This window comes from Rhinolophus sinicus, chromosome 11, assembly GCF_057876585.1.
Source record: "Rhinolophus sinicus isolate RSI-liver-muscle chromosome 11, RSI-T2T, whole genome shotgun sequence".
NCBI lineage: Eukaryota > Metazoa > Chordata > Mammalia > Chiroptera > Rhinolophidae > Rhinolophus > Rhinolophus sinicus.
Window position 1 is genome coordinate 5727536 of NC_142511.1, and position 16454 is coordinate 5743989.

A 16454-nucleotide genomic window follows, 5' to 3' on the forward strand; every position below is an offset into this window, starting at 1 on the left:
TCTTTGTAGCTCTGTGTGGAAAGCATTTATCAGAGTGCAAGGTCCATAAAGCTGAATAGACAATAGCTGTTGTCATGACCATTGTAACAGATTCAGGCCCCACCCAAGGGGAGCTTCATGACCAAAGCTTCAAAGTTTTCTATTTGTCAATTATCTAGGTTCTGTTCCAGTTCCTGACCTTCTCCATGTTTTCTTTCCCAAGTCCTTTTTCTTAATAACTACCATGTTTTCCCGAAAATAAGGCCTAGCCAGACCATCAGCTCTAATGCATCTTTTGGAGCAAAAATTAATATAAGACCCGGTATTATATTATATCATATTATATTACATTATATTATAGTATATCCGGTCTTATAGTAAAATAAGACCCGGTATTATATTATATTATATTATATTATATTATATTATATTATATTATATTATATTATATTATATTATGTTATGTTATGTTATATTGTATATTAAAGACCCGGTCTTACATTATAGTAAAATAAGACCAAGTCTTCTATTAATTTTTTCTCCAAAAGACGCATTAGAGCTGATGGTCCAACTAGTCCTTATTTTCAGGGAAACACGGTATTTAATTCTTTCCATGTTCCCTACCTTCTTAATTTTTTTTCAACACCAAATCTCTTATTTACACTTATGTGTTTAGTATACTTGTTGGCTTAATATGCATATTTATGCTTTGACTTTTTTCCTCCCCAGTTTCTTCCTCATCTTTCCTCCTTTTAATTTCTTAAAGTCCAAAGTAACACCCTTTTATTCCGTTGTTCTCCACCCATCAGTTGCCAACTAGAAGCGTGAGAGCCATTTTTTTCATGTAATCCACAAATATTTATTTGTTGGACACTTATGAGGTACCAACTATTAATCCAGGCACTGAAGATACAAACATGATAAATAAAAATATCACCGTCTTTATGGAGTTGATATGCTAGTGAAGGACTCAGGCAATGAACAGGTAAAGATTAGGTAATGAACAAACGCGAAGGTTGGTTTCTTATGTGACTCACCAGTGGAAAACTAACTGGTAAGAAATGTGTGGGTTGAGCTGGATGATAGAGCAGAAACACTCCAGGAGCCAAGATTATAAGCAAACTATATCTGAAATGCAAGCCTGAGGGTGAAGGAAGTTTATCAGGCCAGAGAATAGACCAAGTGGGATTCACAAAAGAAGATCCAAAATGTGCCGAACCAGACAGTGTGCGCATGACATGGGTAGCTTTTAGAGTTGCAGTCGTTTGGCTTCTTGTCCGAAAGTAGCCCTTCTTGAGTTATTGCTGATAACTCTCTAGGGATCTGAGTCGGCGCTTTCTCCAGGAAGTATCAGCAGCAGTGGAAGGCAGCCACAAAGCATACTTTGTGATTTGGGCTTTATGTGTAGGGTATTAAACAGGCAGTTACTTTTCACTGTATAGATGAAAGCAATCCTCTCAGTAATGGATGCCCGAACCTCACTCTGTTTCAGGAGAACAAGTCTATTGGGAAGACAACTGATTCAATGTATGGAGATGTTGAGTGTTTGGTATCTAAGAAATTTTCAGCAAGAAAAGGCCAGTTAGTTTAATGCATAGACCTAGAGTTTAAGAGGAGGGTCTGAACTGGAGACAAAATATATGGTATTGTCTCACCCAGTGGGAATGGATGAGATTGCCCAGGAACAGTGTCCTGCATTTTTAATATTCAGAACAGAGTGCCAGATGGGAAGGAAGGAAGCCTGAAAGAAAAGACTAAGTGGGAGAAAGCTAGAGGATCATCGGATTGCTGGGTCTGGTTAAAATAAAAGGCAGGTGTAGGGAGGGAAGCTGAGGGAGAAACATGGGAAAATAAAGGTATTCAGAGAGTGGGATGATCGGATTTCATCTGTTAAGTCTGGAGCAATTTTGAGTGACACAGTGTGGAAGTGCGTAGAGAATGACTGAAAGTGAGGAGACGGCCTGTGGGAAGGATTGTTAGAGAAGGCGGAAGAGGGGGATGGATGCACAGGGCAGGGATAAGGGTGAAGGTTTGGAGAAGATGAAATCCTGGAGGGGCTTCGGTGGTGGGAGGGGACACCAGAAATGTGTGGGATGGTGGGCAGCAGTATGGTGAAGATGGCTGGCCCCAGCTGCCCTCTAGGGAGACAAACGTGGGGTGGAAGCATGGCTGCTTCCAGAGTTCAGCCACAGCTTGGGGTTGGGTGCACTTTGGAGGGAATATTAGTTGATGATGGCAACTCAGATTTCTGTGGGTCTCCTTTGCACTGCTTCTGGGGTCAGAGGTGATGGTGTGCGAACTTACACTAGGGCTGCTGGGTGGAGGTCCTTGTTGCAAGGGTCTGTACTCCAGGAGTTGTACTCAGTGCAAGTTCAAGGAATCCACATTGGCCATTAGCTCTGAATCCCTTCAAGTGTAGCATACATCCTATGGGGTTTTCTGCAAGCTCAGACGGGGAGTGGGGGCAGGGAAGTGAAGCCACATCTAACTCATTTCTGAGGGCCCTATGGAGTGAATGGAGACACAGAGTTGGAGACGGAGAGTGGGAGCGATGTGGGGCATCAAGTGTGGAGCTGAAGGATTGAGCAGAGAGGGAGTGAATACCAGCGACAAGGTACGAGCCAGGTGAGGGGCCAGAAGTCACTTCCAAAATTATTCAACCAAGGAGGTGCAATGAGAGGATTAGCAGTCACAGGTATTCCAGATATAAGAGGGAATGCTCATATATGGAGTGAGTGAAAAAATGTAGTCTAGTTATTACGGTGAAGGAAAAAGCAGTCTGGTTATGTGGTATATAGCCTGCCTCCTTTTTTGCAGAAGCAATACGACTGAAAAATAAACCAAAGCGTTACTGCATTGGAGAAGTAACTCGTGGCAACTTCTAGCCAGCAAGATGATCTTGAACAATCTCTTAAGGTCTATGGCACTAGTCTTCTCATCTGTGAAAATTAAGCAAATTGGGTCAGATGATGCCTATAGCTTCTGGTAGCTCTGTGATTCTATAGCATTTATTCTTCCCTCATTCAGATCTCCACCGTCCTCCCCAAACCCGAGCGGCCCCTTGGACTCCAAATCACACTGCAAGTTCCACAGCTTTCATGTAAGGCCAGCCCTGCAAGTTTGTTTCCCTTCTAACATTTAGGATTAAAGTAACCACAGATATTTGGAGAGAGATAAGTCATTTCTTACCACAATTCAACAAATGACCTAACTTTCCTAGAATGGAACATGACTGCATTGTTTGTATTTTGTTTTGTTGCCAGGCAGTCAACATGGAGTCAGTCAAGATAGCGTGTGTCAGTTGCGTCTTGTGCCTCTTCACACTGGCAGAGGGAAGAGTGTGATGGCTGCTTCGGGGAGAGGAGAAGGCTGAAAAGGCAGCCAGGAGTGAAGATGGAGAAACAAGGTGGCGGTGGTGGAGAGACCCACGGGAGAGAGAAGGTCATGGTGGTGCTGACAAGACTAGAGACTTTTCTTCTTGTTAAGGGCAGCAGAGGGAAGAATCCAGCTGAAGACTCTACAGGTGCACCCGGCTCCAGGAATAACGAGTCATCTGGTGTCCAACCCCTTCAAAGTGGTGAGCTTCATGAACAGTCTCATTTCTTTGATACAAAGATGGCATACCCAGAAGATGTATTCTGTGAGCCTGTCTTGGTGGGAGCAGGCCTAATCAAAGTGAGGGATCCCAAAATAGTCTTTGAGAGGAGGGGATGTACATGAGGGCAGTGTACTTTTCCTGCAGAAGTCAGGTGGGAGGATTTGAAAGTTGTATGCTTTGTTTTCCTTTAGAAATTTGAGAGTTGACTCAGACTATACAAACTGGTTTCTTCTCATTTCTGAATTACCACACAGTTGACATGTATCAACAACCTTTGTTTTCCCCCTTCATCAACTCTTTCAATACAGAAACAATATCCTCTTGGAAGGGGGAACAGAGCCATAAACAAACTTAAAACATTGCTTAAGGCCATGATGTCCATGTCTCTTAGTGGCCATCTTGTAATATGTACAGAGGGTGCCAAAAATATATACACACATTTTAAGAAAGGAAAACTCTATTAAAATTGTAATACTCAATATATACCAATAACAAAAGATGAATACAAGTCACGTGTGACTTGTGCAATTACAAGAGGTGCTCAAAGTGGTTACCATCAGCGTCCAGAAACTTCTGATTACTGCTTGAGCAACGTTGACCAAAGTGTCCACTTGTATACATTTTTCTTGGCATCCCCGGTATTTCTCTACATGACACACACATCCATCCCCACCCCCCATTCAGTACTTTATAGAAATTCACTACATATAAGGAAATTATGGATTTGCTCCCCTTTCTTCCCTTCACCCCATTCCCTTCCTTCTATCAAGCTGAATGTGGGTGTGAAGGTAGTCAGAGGGAGTCTTGGGTCACCCTGATTTGCCATCTCTGAATCACACCTTACTTAAAGGAAGAAACTTCAAATCCCAGTTTATACATGTAGCAACAAATAGCTTTCACCACCACCTTTCTGTGCACCACAGAAGCAGATATAACCTCAGAGGTCCCTTCTGACTCTAAAATTCTGTCATTCTTTTGTGATTTTTAATGGGACGTTATTTTGGAAGTAAAGTGACTGAGGAGTGAGTATCATCTGTGGGGGTAGAGAAATCACAGGAAAGATGAAGAAACAGGAAACAGGAAAGATGAGACGTCGGCTTAGCAGCCTTAAAAGATGTGGTGATGCAGAAAAGAGAGTAGAGCTTTAGAGTGCAGCTCGAGTTGAGTCTCTCAGAATCTGGTGTCTCCTCCAATTTTATTATTTTCCATCTAGTCAGCACCATATCTAGTAAATTGTTAATATACAGTGATGCGTTCTATCGTTAAAAATGGCCATGTTGAAGTGATTAACAAAATGGAAGAACTTAGGGACAATTAAACAAGAAATGATTCTCAGTCAAGTTTGGCTACTTGGCAGCTATGAAAAAGGCTTCAGAGAGCTTAATTTAACTTGTATGGGTTCCCGTCAGTGACTGGGAAGAATTACTTAATTCCAGATAAGTTCGGATAGTTCTACAAGTATATGATGATCTAAATTTCATGTTGTATAAATACTTTTCCATTGAAGAATTGATGCCAGTAATTGAATTAATTGCTTCATGATTAGTGCACCAGGTTAGAAATCAAAAGCTCTGAAATTTGAATAAATGACAGGTACAGCGAAGTATCTCTAGAACTATCATGAAGAGAGTTTTTGCTTATTTAATTCAACTGCTTAGAAACCATTACTGTTCTCAAACTTAAAAAAAAATCCCTTCAACTATTATGGTCCTTCTGCTAGTCTTTTTCTTGCTTTTCTTGTGCTTGTATTTAAAATGATTCCAAGACAACATGGGCAATAAATTGTCTGCTTACATCTTTCTGGATTGTACCCTCACATGTGAAAACCAGTGCAGTAGGAATGGAATTCAATTTGGATCTCAAAACCCCAGAGCAAGTCCAGGATATGCCTCGAATTTTTCTGAGCTTCATTTTATTATCTGGAAGATGAAGGGTGTTTGAGAACAATACCTGACCCAATAGATTGCTACTCAATTCTTAATTAATCAGATTTAGACACTCAGACAGACTTGTCAGTTATCTAGTGTCCTCTACAGCAGAACTCACTGTTACATACAGAGGTGCTCCAAAAATGTACAAACATTTTAAGAAAGGAAAAAACCATATTAAAATTGTAATACTCAATATATACCGATAGCAAAAGATGAATACGAGTCATATGTAAACATTTTTTTGGCACCCCTGGTATTTTCCTGAAGTGCCCCGGATGACACCACATGGCAAAATTCTTTTATGGGTAAATACTACCTGTGTGTGTAATCACTTGTTAGCATCTGGCTACTTTCTTTGCTACTATTTTCTGGTTAATTCTGGGAGGGAAAAATTTTCTGTCCTCCTGGCAGCATTATTTCCTTTTATTTTCATGTTTATTGTGCATTATTTCCTTTTATTTTCATGTTTATCTCAGATACCTTTCCCCGCAAGGGTTGACATTTATATTAATGTGGCAATGAGTTACTGTAGGAAGATTAGAGCTCTATGGGGTGGGGGGATAAATGTCAATCTTCAAATAGAAACCTGCGTAGGTTCTAGAAAACTAAGATTCTTAGCCAGGCATCTATTGTTACTAGAAACAATAGGCTCTTTAATAGCTGAAGGGGCTTCAGATAAGGATTTATAGGTGATGCAGAATAAAAGAAAACTACTGGAAAACCTAACAAGGCGATATTTCTCAAGAGTATAAATGATCTGTAGAGGTATTAGGAACAACTAAATCCATTGCTCCATATCATCCCCTAGGATCTCAAATATCAGGAAAAAGATCAAGGTCAGAAACCCACGTGGTGCTTATTTAGTCAGTGCTAGAACCTATCCAGCACCAGCTAATAATTATCAAGAAACCTTTGCCTACGTTGGGACCGGTCCAGTCATTTTCCTTGTCAAACTTCTTAAAGATGTTTTTGCTAAGTTCATTGTTAAGTTTATTCTCCTGTGAGTTTATTTTCAAATGCTATTGCACTTGGCTTGGCTCTAAATACTTCTTAATTATTCTTCGATCTTGACCTTGGCTTCTCTCATCATTTAAAGATTGAGTCTGAGAATGGGCAGATTTCTGTTCATTGACTACTTCTGTCCCCATGTAAGACATTCAGGCGTGAGGGAGAGTGGACTTGTTCCAGTTCTGGCAAAGTTTTCTTTGTATTTCTTATGCTAGAACTTCTTCTCTGACATATAAGAGCACCATGTGCATTCTTGACCTTGCCCTTGGTCCTCATCTCTTCAGAGCAAACAAGGGCTACCTAGAAGTGTGTGTGTGTGTGTGTGTGTGTGTGTGTGTGTGTGTGTGTGTGTACGTACATGTACGTACATGTTTATATGTGTCTAGGGATCCTGCGATTGCCATGTGAATTCCAGGTCTTTTATCAGAAGTCTCAGGAGAGATCAGCCTCAGTTGCTCACACTGATAACCCACTTGTTAATTAACACATCCTTTCTGTTGGCTGTCTCCTTTCCTTGTCTTACGTTCCTCACTATCTTGGGGATCACTTCCCAAATAAACTCCCTGCACCCCAGTGGGTCTGCTTGTGTCTAACTAAGACTGAACCATTCAAAACAAAACAAAACAAAAAACTCCTTGGGGGATAAAAATCCAACATAAAATTGTGTTGATAGTATTTGAAAATAAAAAACCCACATTTTTGTAAGAAGAGAAATGATCAATAAAGGCAAAAACCAAATAAATAAACCCAAGATCTCTCTCTCTCTCTCTCTCTCTCTCTCTCTCTCTCTCTCTCTCTCTCTCTCTCTGTCTCTCTCTCTCTCTCTCTCTCTCTGTCTCTCTCTCTCTCTCTCTCTCACACACACACACACACACACTCAGATTGGTCTACACAAGTGAAAAATAACCTGAGTAAAAGCAAGGAACTTGCTGAAACATATGGCCAGAAAATAAAAATTATAAATAAAATTAAAAATTGTTAACCACAGGCAAGAATAAGACTGAGAAAACGAAATAAGATGCTTTGGGACCTGGGAAGATTAGTACAGCCGGAATGAGCTAACACAATTAAGCTTTGGTTTGTGCAGTGAAGTAATGTACGTGCTTTATAAACTATACATTGAAATGCATACTCGAGGCATTATTGTCCACAGATTGCATAAAAGGATGGTGGTCAGTGAAGCGGATGCCTCTGGAGGAACAATATTGCACCCTCTGGGTTTTTAATCCTAGCTTCCCCAGATTTTCTAACATTTGGCAAGTTGGTTAATTTCTCTGGGTGTGTGTTTCCTTGCCCTAGCCCATTGGATCAAAATGAACTCGGATCTGAAAAGACTTTGCAAAATATAAAATTGTGTGCAAATGTAAGAGTCTATTGTTAAAACAGAGGTAGGATATGAGAGTTAGGGTTTACGACTCATAAATTCATGTGAGCCTCACGTAGGTAGAATACGCTCCGATATTTTCTTTCTAAGGGTACACATACCTTAGTTTGTTTGTTCACTTATCATTCTTGCACAACTAAATGTCTGACTTGAAGAACATAATGTCCAATTTCCTTTTCTTACAGTGAGTCCCAAACACAGGCATTGTTCCATCTCAAGATGGCTTAACTAAGCAATCGCTTGTACCCCTGGAAATCTGAAAGAGTTTTGAGTTATCCCAAGGGCTGTGAGGAAGGATGTCGCCACTGGCTCTTGGTGGAATCTATTTCTCCTAGATTCTTCTAGGCTATCCTTGATTCTGAATTCCTGTAATATGCTCAAAATTGTGAAATGTCTAATGTACTATGCAACAGAATCATGAAAGAGTTTTTTCCTTCAAGGAGCTTAGGGTCTAGCTGGGGAAGTAGGGAGCAAAAATACATCCATGAAATAAATACAAACAAATACAAGTCAGTACTAATTCAGATACTGATTGGAAACCTTCTGTACGCATACTCTAAGTGTTTTGAAGAAAAAGTCATCCAACCTTGTCATTGAATACCACATTCCAGCAAGTCTGTCCATTCTGGGGGTTGTAACTGTTGATATTATTGGATAGTGTTCTTTGAAATTATTTTCACCAAATCATCTGGCAGAGTGGGAAGGTGAATGTCACGAGTAATTCCCCTTCTTCATTCTTTTTTCTCCACACCCCATCAGGGAAAACCCCCTCCTATCTATAGAACTTGCATGAAAAACCAGTGAAATGGTCCGGTGATACTGCTAAGATTAGTGACCCAGCCCCTGCTCAATGGGTGCGTTTCTAAACCACAGATGTCAAATTCATCTCTTCAGATAGGTCAGTGTGTGGTTTCCTACATTATAGCCACTCTGGGGACAGAAAGTAGGACTGTTTTCTGATGAAAAAAAGGGGCTCACTGAAGAGCAGACTGTGTGGGGATGGTGGGCTGAGAAAACACAGGAAGAACTGAAGGTCATCTTATTCATCGGGAAATTTTCCCAGTGGCCACTGTCCCTCCCAGGCCATGGCTCTTGTTCTGAGTGAGCTGGGCCTTGATCTAGCTGAGCAGGCCTCAGGCCAGAGGAAGGGCGTGGCATGGTGAGAGAAGGTGAGGAGATGGCCTCGAAGGGCATGGGCCAGATGTCTGTTTCCTTGTGTCTCTTACATTATTAATAGAGTCAAGGGTTGCTGCTAAGAGACCCGTGAAGACTGAGGGAGAAAGAAAGAAGCCATAGCTTCATGGAATAGTTGAGGAATTCTGGGGGGGGAAGGTGGGAGATAAGGCCATGGTGATTCCTGGAGGATGGGGCGCTGATTGTCAGTCTTGGAGGGGTGGGTCCTGGGAAATGCATTAGGGCTTTCTCACATCACAATATTATATCCCTCAGTCAATTCAGGGGAAGGGCTGATTTTAAAAAAAGAAGCTGGTAGGTTTTCCACACTGCTTTACACTCGGAAGAGGTTTGCGTTATAGTCTATCAGGTATTTCTCCTACACTGAGGCAGAATAAAGTAATGGTTAAAGGTTCAGCATCTAGAGACAGATAGAGTGATTTAAAATTCCATTTCCAATACTTACTAGCAGTTTGACCTTGGCCAGTTGATGTAACCTCTCTGTGCCTCAGTTTGCTCATCTACGTAGTGGTGATAATAAAAGTGTATCTCACAGAGTATTACAAGGATTGAGTTCATAGATAAGACATGCTTGGCATGTAGTCAGCGCTCAAGAATTGTTTCGCATTGAAATTACATGCAAACCAGCCTCCAGCCCAGGCCGGGCAGACTAGTGATGGGACACATGAGTTTTGCCATTAGACTGGGTCGTAAGTAAGTCCAGTTGTGTCTCTGGCGTATTATATGACCCGGGGTGAATTATTAACCATCTAAGCATCATTTTTTCCATCTGTAAGTTGGGAAATAATGGTTTGTTCTGAGGATAAATGAGATGATTTACATAAAGTTCTTGATGCCAGGTCTGGTATACCATAAATGCTACTTTAATACACACATACACACACACACACACACACACACACACACACACACACACACCATGCTTACCACACACACACACCACACATATACAAACAAACCACAAACACATATACAAACACCACGCATAACATACACACACCATGCATACCACACACAAACACACTGCTAACACACCACACACACAAATTCACCACGCCTATCACACACACACACACACCACGCACCATGCACCACACACACACACACATATACACACATACACACACACACTCTGTTCTTGCATCTTACATGATTGATCCTTTCCTCCTTAAAAAGAACAGCTGGAAAACCTCCATCTTTCCTAGGGAAGTACAGAATAAAGACCCTGCACTGATCATTTTCACACCTGGGAAAAACGCATCCTTGTCAGCTCTCCCTCATTTTCCCTTTCATCCCCCATGTCAGGAGCAGAAGACCAGGGAAATCTATTGCAGATCGGAGGAGAGAGAGAAGAGGACCAAAGCTGACTTAGCACATGTGCCCTCTTTTCACAGGTGACTGCCAGCCAGGACTGGCTACATAATTTGTAGGACTCAGAGCAAACTGAAAATGCAGGGCCCCTTGTTCAAAAGTCATTAACAATTTCAAGACCACGACATCAGAGCATTAAACCGAAGCATGTGGCTCTTTGCAGCTGCACAGTCTGGGAACCTAGAAAGCCAGACCTGCTGCCCACCCTGGGATGGTGGGAGAGGGTGAGCAGCTGAAGCTCCTTCTGTTGTTGGTGTGAAGCCAACTTGTCTGTTCTTTCCACCACAGAGTCCGATGGAGCCAGGTGACTTCACTCCCAGGACTCCCTGGGAGCCGGGAGCCTGGGACTATGGGTGTCACAGATACCCCCACCTCCACTTTGGAGAGTAGGTGGAGAGGAATCGGGCAAGAACTGTCTTGTCCAACTAACTTGATCAATTCTTAGGAAATCTTCAGAAGGTCGTCCACTGGGGAAAAAAATCACAGTCATACCAGCCATTGGAGAATATTTGCGTGTGGGCTCCGGTCCATAATGTCACAAAATGTTCATTTGCGTGGCCTAAGTATCAGTTAATTTCTTGCACTCAGCAAACTTTTAACCTTTTAGGAGGACTCATCCACCCCTCAGAGAAGTGAAATCGGACCTCTCTCCTCCCTTTGTTTGATGCTACTCGTGTTACCTTGAGAGGGTAGGTCCAAGACAGGACCAGTGCAGGAAATAAAGATCCTTCAGTCTTCGGAGCCAACACTACATTAAACAGTTACTTGCCACTTTTATCCCTTGTGTACTCTGCAGGGAGATTTGGTGATGGACTTGACTTCTCTGGGAGACTGTCACCTGGCTCCAACCTCCTATGGATTCTTGTTCTATGGACAGATTTGGAGGAGGGGGCACAAATGGGGTTTTGAGGGAAGCTGCTCGAGTTAGAGGAAGGAGCAAGGTGGTTAGGGTGAGGAGGAAGGGAGAAGGTTGGGGAGAAGAGGAGAAGGTGATGGAGGGCTGGGAGAGAGGAAAAGAGAAGCCGGGAAGAAGAAAGCCTGGGTTGAAAGGTTCTGAAGTTAAGCTGTGGGGTAGGACATCCCAGGGAAGGAAGGGGCTCCTATAGCCGTCCTGCTCCTGCCTAGGGGCATAGAACACTCTCCTTGTAGGTCCCTGGCACAGAAGCTTCTTAACTCCCTGGGCTGGTCACATGTTTTCGTATGCAAAGCAAGGCCCTGCAGCAGAGGGCCGTAAGCTGGTTTGAATCCCAGACCGGGAATTCCAGGAGAGTGAGTGAATTGGAGGGAAAAGTTCAGAGAGCGAGAGGAAGGGCAGAAAAGGGAGGTCAGGGAAATGCAGGGGACTGGGTGGGGCAGAATGAAGTGTGGCCATTTTTGTCTGTTACCCATTTTCCAATATGTTTTTCAGTAAGTTTTAATGAGATATTTACACATCATAAAATGTACTTTGAAAGTATGAAATTCAGTGGTTTTTAGTAAATTTATAGAGTTGTGCAACAGTCACCACTGTCTAATTCCAGAACATTTCAATTACCCCACCTCCCCCAGAGGAAACCACCCATCACCAGTCCCTCCCCATTTTCATCTTGGCCCCAGACTCTCCTTCCTGTCTCTATGGATTCGCCTATCCTTGACATTTTATGGATGTGGAATCATGCCATATGTGGCTTTTTGTGACCACACACAACTGCTTTCACTTAGCAGTGTTCTCCATGCTCTTCCATGGGATAGCATGTATCATACTTCATTCATTTCTTAGTTGCTCAACAAGATTCCATTGGATAGATTTATCACATTTTGTTTATTCATTCATCAAGTAATACCCATTTGGATTATTTCTACTTTTTGGCTGTAATTAATGATGCTGAGAACATTCTTACACGTTTGTGGTCATATGTTTTCATTTCTTTGGGGTATATGCTTTGAAGTAGAATTTAATATTGTATTAATATTATCAATATTTTGTTAATATTTATTAATATTAATATTTTATTAATATTTATTGATATTATTATTAATGTTTAATATTTTAAACATTGATTTATATTTAATATTTTGAGGAACTGCCAGTTTTCCTAAATGGTTGAACCATTTTATGTCGCCAGTGATGAATGAGAGTTCCAATTCCTTCACATTTTTGCCAACACTGTTATTTTCTGTCTCTTTGCTTTTAGTTATCCTAGTGGGAATAAAATGGTATCTCATTGTGGTTTAAATTTGTATTTCCTCAATGACCGATGTTGCTGAGTATCATTTCATGTACTTATTGGTCATTTGAATATTTTCTTTGTAGAAATGTTTATTTATATCATTTTAATCAAGTTATCTTTATTGTTGAGTTATAAGAGTTTGTTTGTTTTTTTTTACATATTCTAGATACAAATTCCTCATCAAATAATGACTTGCAAAATTTTCCCCCATTTTTATGTTGTCTTTTTACTTTCTTGATGGAGTCTTTTGAAGCACAAGTCTTTTAAATTTTGATGAAAACAACTTTTTAATGAAAAAACTTTATTTTTTCTTTTGTTGCTCATGCTTTTGGAGTCATATCAAAGAATCCATTGCCAAATCCAATGTCATAAAGATTTACTCTTTGTTTCTTCTGAAAGTTTTATGGTTTAAACTAAGTCCATGATCCATTTTGAATTAATTTTTGAGATAAGGATTCAATGAAATATTTTTGCCTGTGGATATGTAGTTGTCCCAAAATAATTTGTTGGAAAAACTATTTTTTCCCCATTAATTGTCATGCCACCCTTTTCAAAAATCAGTTGATCATAAATGTAAAAGTTTATTTCTGAAAAAAAGAAAAGTTTATTTCTGAACTCACAAGTCTGTTCTATTGATCTACTATATGTCTATCCCATGCAAACACACTGTCTTTGTTATTGTTGCTTTGTAGCAAGTTTTGAAATTGTGAAATGTTGAGTCCTGCAGCTTTGTTCTTTTTCATGATTGCTTTGGCTATTCTAGCTCATTTTCATTTCCACATGAATTTCCTGAATCCATTTGTTCTTTTCTGAACAAAAAGCTATATTTTTGATAGACATTGTTTTGAATCTGTAGATTGATTTGGGAATCTGTAAATCAACCTGGTTGAATCGATTTTTATCCTTTGTACTGGATTACATCTTCTAACCCATGAACATGGGCTGTCTTTCCATTTATTTGTGTCTTTTAAATGTCTTTCAACAATGTTTTGTAGTTTCAGTACGTGTCTTGAACTTCTTTTGTTAAACATACTCTTAATATTTTATTGTTCTTGATAATATTGTAAATGGAATTTCTTAATTTCTTTTTCAGATTGTTTATTTTTAGTGTATAGATATACAATTGAGTTTTGTATACTTATCTTTTTATTTTTTATTTTTATTGGGGAACATTGGGGAACAGTGTGTTTTTCCAGGACCCATCGGCTGCAAGGCAAGTCATTGTTTTTGTGTTTTTTTCAATCTAGTTGTGGGGGCGCAGCTCAGTTCTAAGTCAAGTCGTTTTCAATTTAGATTGTGGGAATCCCCCGCGACCTGGGTGTTAATGAGCACTGCACTCTAACCAACTGAGCCAACTGGCCGCCCCTGTATATTTATCTTGTATCCTGAAAATTTCTGACCTAGTTTATAAATTCTAATAGCTTCTTCAGGGATTCTTGAGGATTATCTATATACAAGATAATGTCATCTGCAGATAGAGACAGCTTTACTTCCTTTGTAATTTGGATTCCTGTTATTTCTGTTTCTTTCCCTATTGCTTTGATAGAACCTCTAGTGTACTGTAGGATAGAGTTGGTGACAGCAGATATCTTTGTTTTATTCCTGACCTTAGAGAAAAAGCATTCAGCCTTTCACAGATGGTCTTTATCAGATCAAGGACGTTTTCTTCTATCTATAGAATGTTTTGATTATGAAGGGGTGTTGATTTTGTCAAATGTCTTTTCTGCATCAGTTGAGATGATCATCCAGTTTTTGCCTTATATTCTATTAATGTGAGGTAGTACATTGATTTTTGTATGCCAAGCCAACCTTGAATGCATAAATCCATCTTTGTCATGGTATATAATTCTCTTTATCTTTTGCTGGTTTTGGTTTGCTAGTATTTTGTTGAATATTTTTGAGTTTTTGTTACTGAGGAGATGTTGGTCCGTAATTTCCTTTTCTTGTGATGTCTTTGGTTTTGGTTTCAGGGTAACAGTAGCCTCATATAATAAGTTGGAAAGTGTGCCTTCATTTCGTATCTTTTGGAAGAGTTTATAAATAATTGGTATTAATTATTCTTTAGACCTTTTATAGATTTTACCACTAAAGCCATATGGACTTGGGCTTTTTTGGGGGAGGGAAGTTTTTAAATTAGTTATATAATACTTCTACTTGTTATAGTCCATTCAGAGTTTCAATTTCTTCTTGAATCAGTCTTTATAGTTTCTATCTTTCTAAGAATTTGTCCAGTTCATTTACCTAATGTGTGGGCATACAGTTGTTCGCTTATTCTTTTTTTCTCTACAGTTGGTAGTGATATTTTGTCTTTAATTCCCAATTTTTTGAGTCTTTTTTTGAGTAAGTTGAGTCTTGTGTCTTTTTTCTTTAGCAGTCTAGCTAAATTTTTGTCAATTTTGTTATGTTTTTCAAAGAACCAGCTTTTGGTTTCATTGAGTTTTCTCATTGTTTTTCTATTCTCTATTTTTTAAATTTCCATTCTAATCTTTACTGTTTTCTTTCTTCTCTGTGCTTTGCATTTAATTTGCTCTTCCTCTCCTCATTTCTTAAGGTGCAAAGTTAGATTATTGATGCTTTTTTTTTTTTTTTTAATATAGGCATTTACAACTATAAATTTCCCCCAGGCACTGTTCAGTTGCATTCTGTATTAGTATGTTGTGTTTCTTTTTCTTTGTGTGTGTGTGTGTGTGTGTGTGTGTGTGTGTGTTTCATTTTCATCCCATCTCTATGTATTCTCTAATTACCTTTGTGATTTCTTCTTTCTACTTGTTTATAGGAAAGTATTGTTTGATTTCCACAAAATTGTCATTTTTCTCAAATTTCCTTCTGTTATTGTTTTCTCATTTCATTCCATTATGGTCTGAAAACATACTTGGTTTGATTTCAACATGTAAATTTATTGAGACTTGTTTTATGACCTGTCTTATGGTGTATCCTGTAGACTGTTCCATGTGCACTTGACAAAAATACGTATTTTCTGCTGTTGATGGTAAGGTGGGAGTGGAGTATTCTATAGATATCTGTTAGTTCTACTTGGTTTATAGTCTTGTTCAAGTCTTCTAATTTCTTGTTGTTATTGTGTCTTGTTGCTATAGCCATTACCGAAAATGAAGGCCAAGTGCCAGGTGTGAGAGGGCAGTACAGTGGTTATAACAAGCAGGATTGGGGGCAATGCTAGAACACTAGAATGTGAGATGAGGGAAGAGAGCTTTTGCTTGGCTTTCCGTTATCATCTTAAAGGTTGGGGGATCATTCGCTGAGTACCTATCACATACTTAGAACAGGAATAGGCGCGTGTAGGTAGAAAGAGTCAGATAGTAGGGAGTCAGATTAATCTGGGTTTGAATCTCCATTTTTCCACTTTCTACCCAGGTGACCTGGAATAAGATATTTAAATTTTCTGGAACACAAGTTCCTCATTTGCAAAGTGGGAACCGTACCATGTGCTTCACAGGATGGTTGTCCGTGTAAAATGAGTTAACCCGATGTTAAAGCATGCGGCCCAGTGCCTGACACATACTGACCACTTCAGAAATATACATTATTCCTTGCTTCCTCCCACATGGTACAGACTCTTTTCTCAAGGAATTCATAGTTAATGTTAGGGCACAAGAACGGGGAATGCAATAATGAAAGACCACGTGTAGTTAAGAATGACGTGATATGATCAGGTAAGAGAAACAGTGGTATGGAGAAGGAAAATATAGGCTTTCATCTGCTGTACTTCCCTTTCTTTTCTTTTTCTTTTGTTTTTTTAAATTTATTGGAGTGACAACTGT

At 39.8% G+C, this 16454-nt stretch overlaps 1 long non-coding RNA gene across 1 annotated transcript in view; it reads left to right on the forward strand.

Moving 5' to 3' along the window:
* The window catches only part of LOC141569361 (uncharacterized), a 258046-nt gene that overhangs the window by 37045 nt on the left and 204547 nt on the right, over positions 1-16454 (forward strand). The window contains exon 2 of the long non-coding RNA XR_012492902.2: positions 3243-3556. This is a non-coding gene — a long non-coding RNA (uncharacterized LOC141569361). The remainder of the gene's footprint in view (positions 1-3242; positions 3557-16454) is intronic.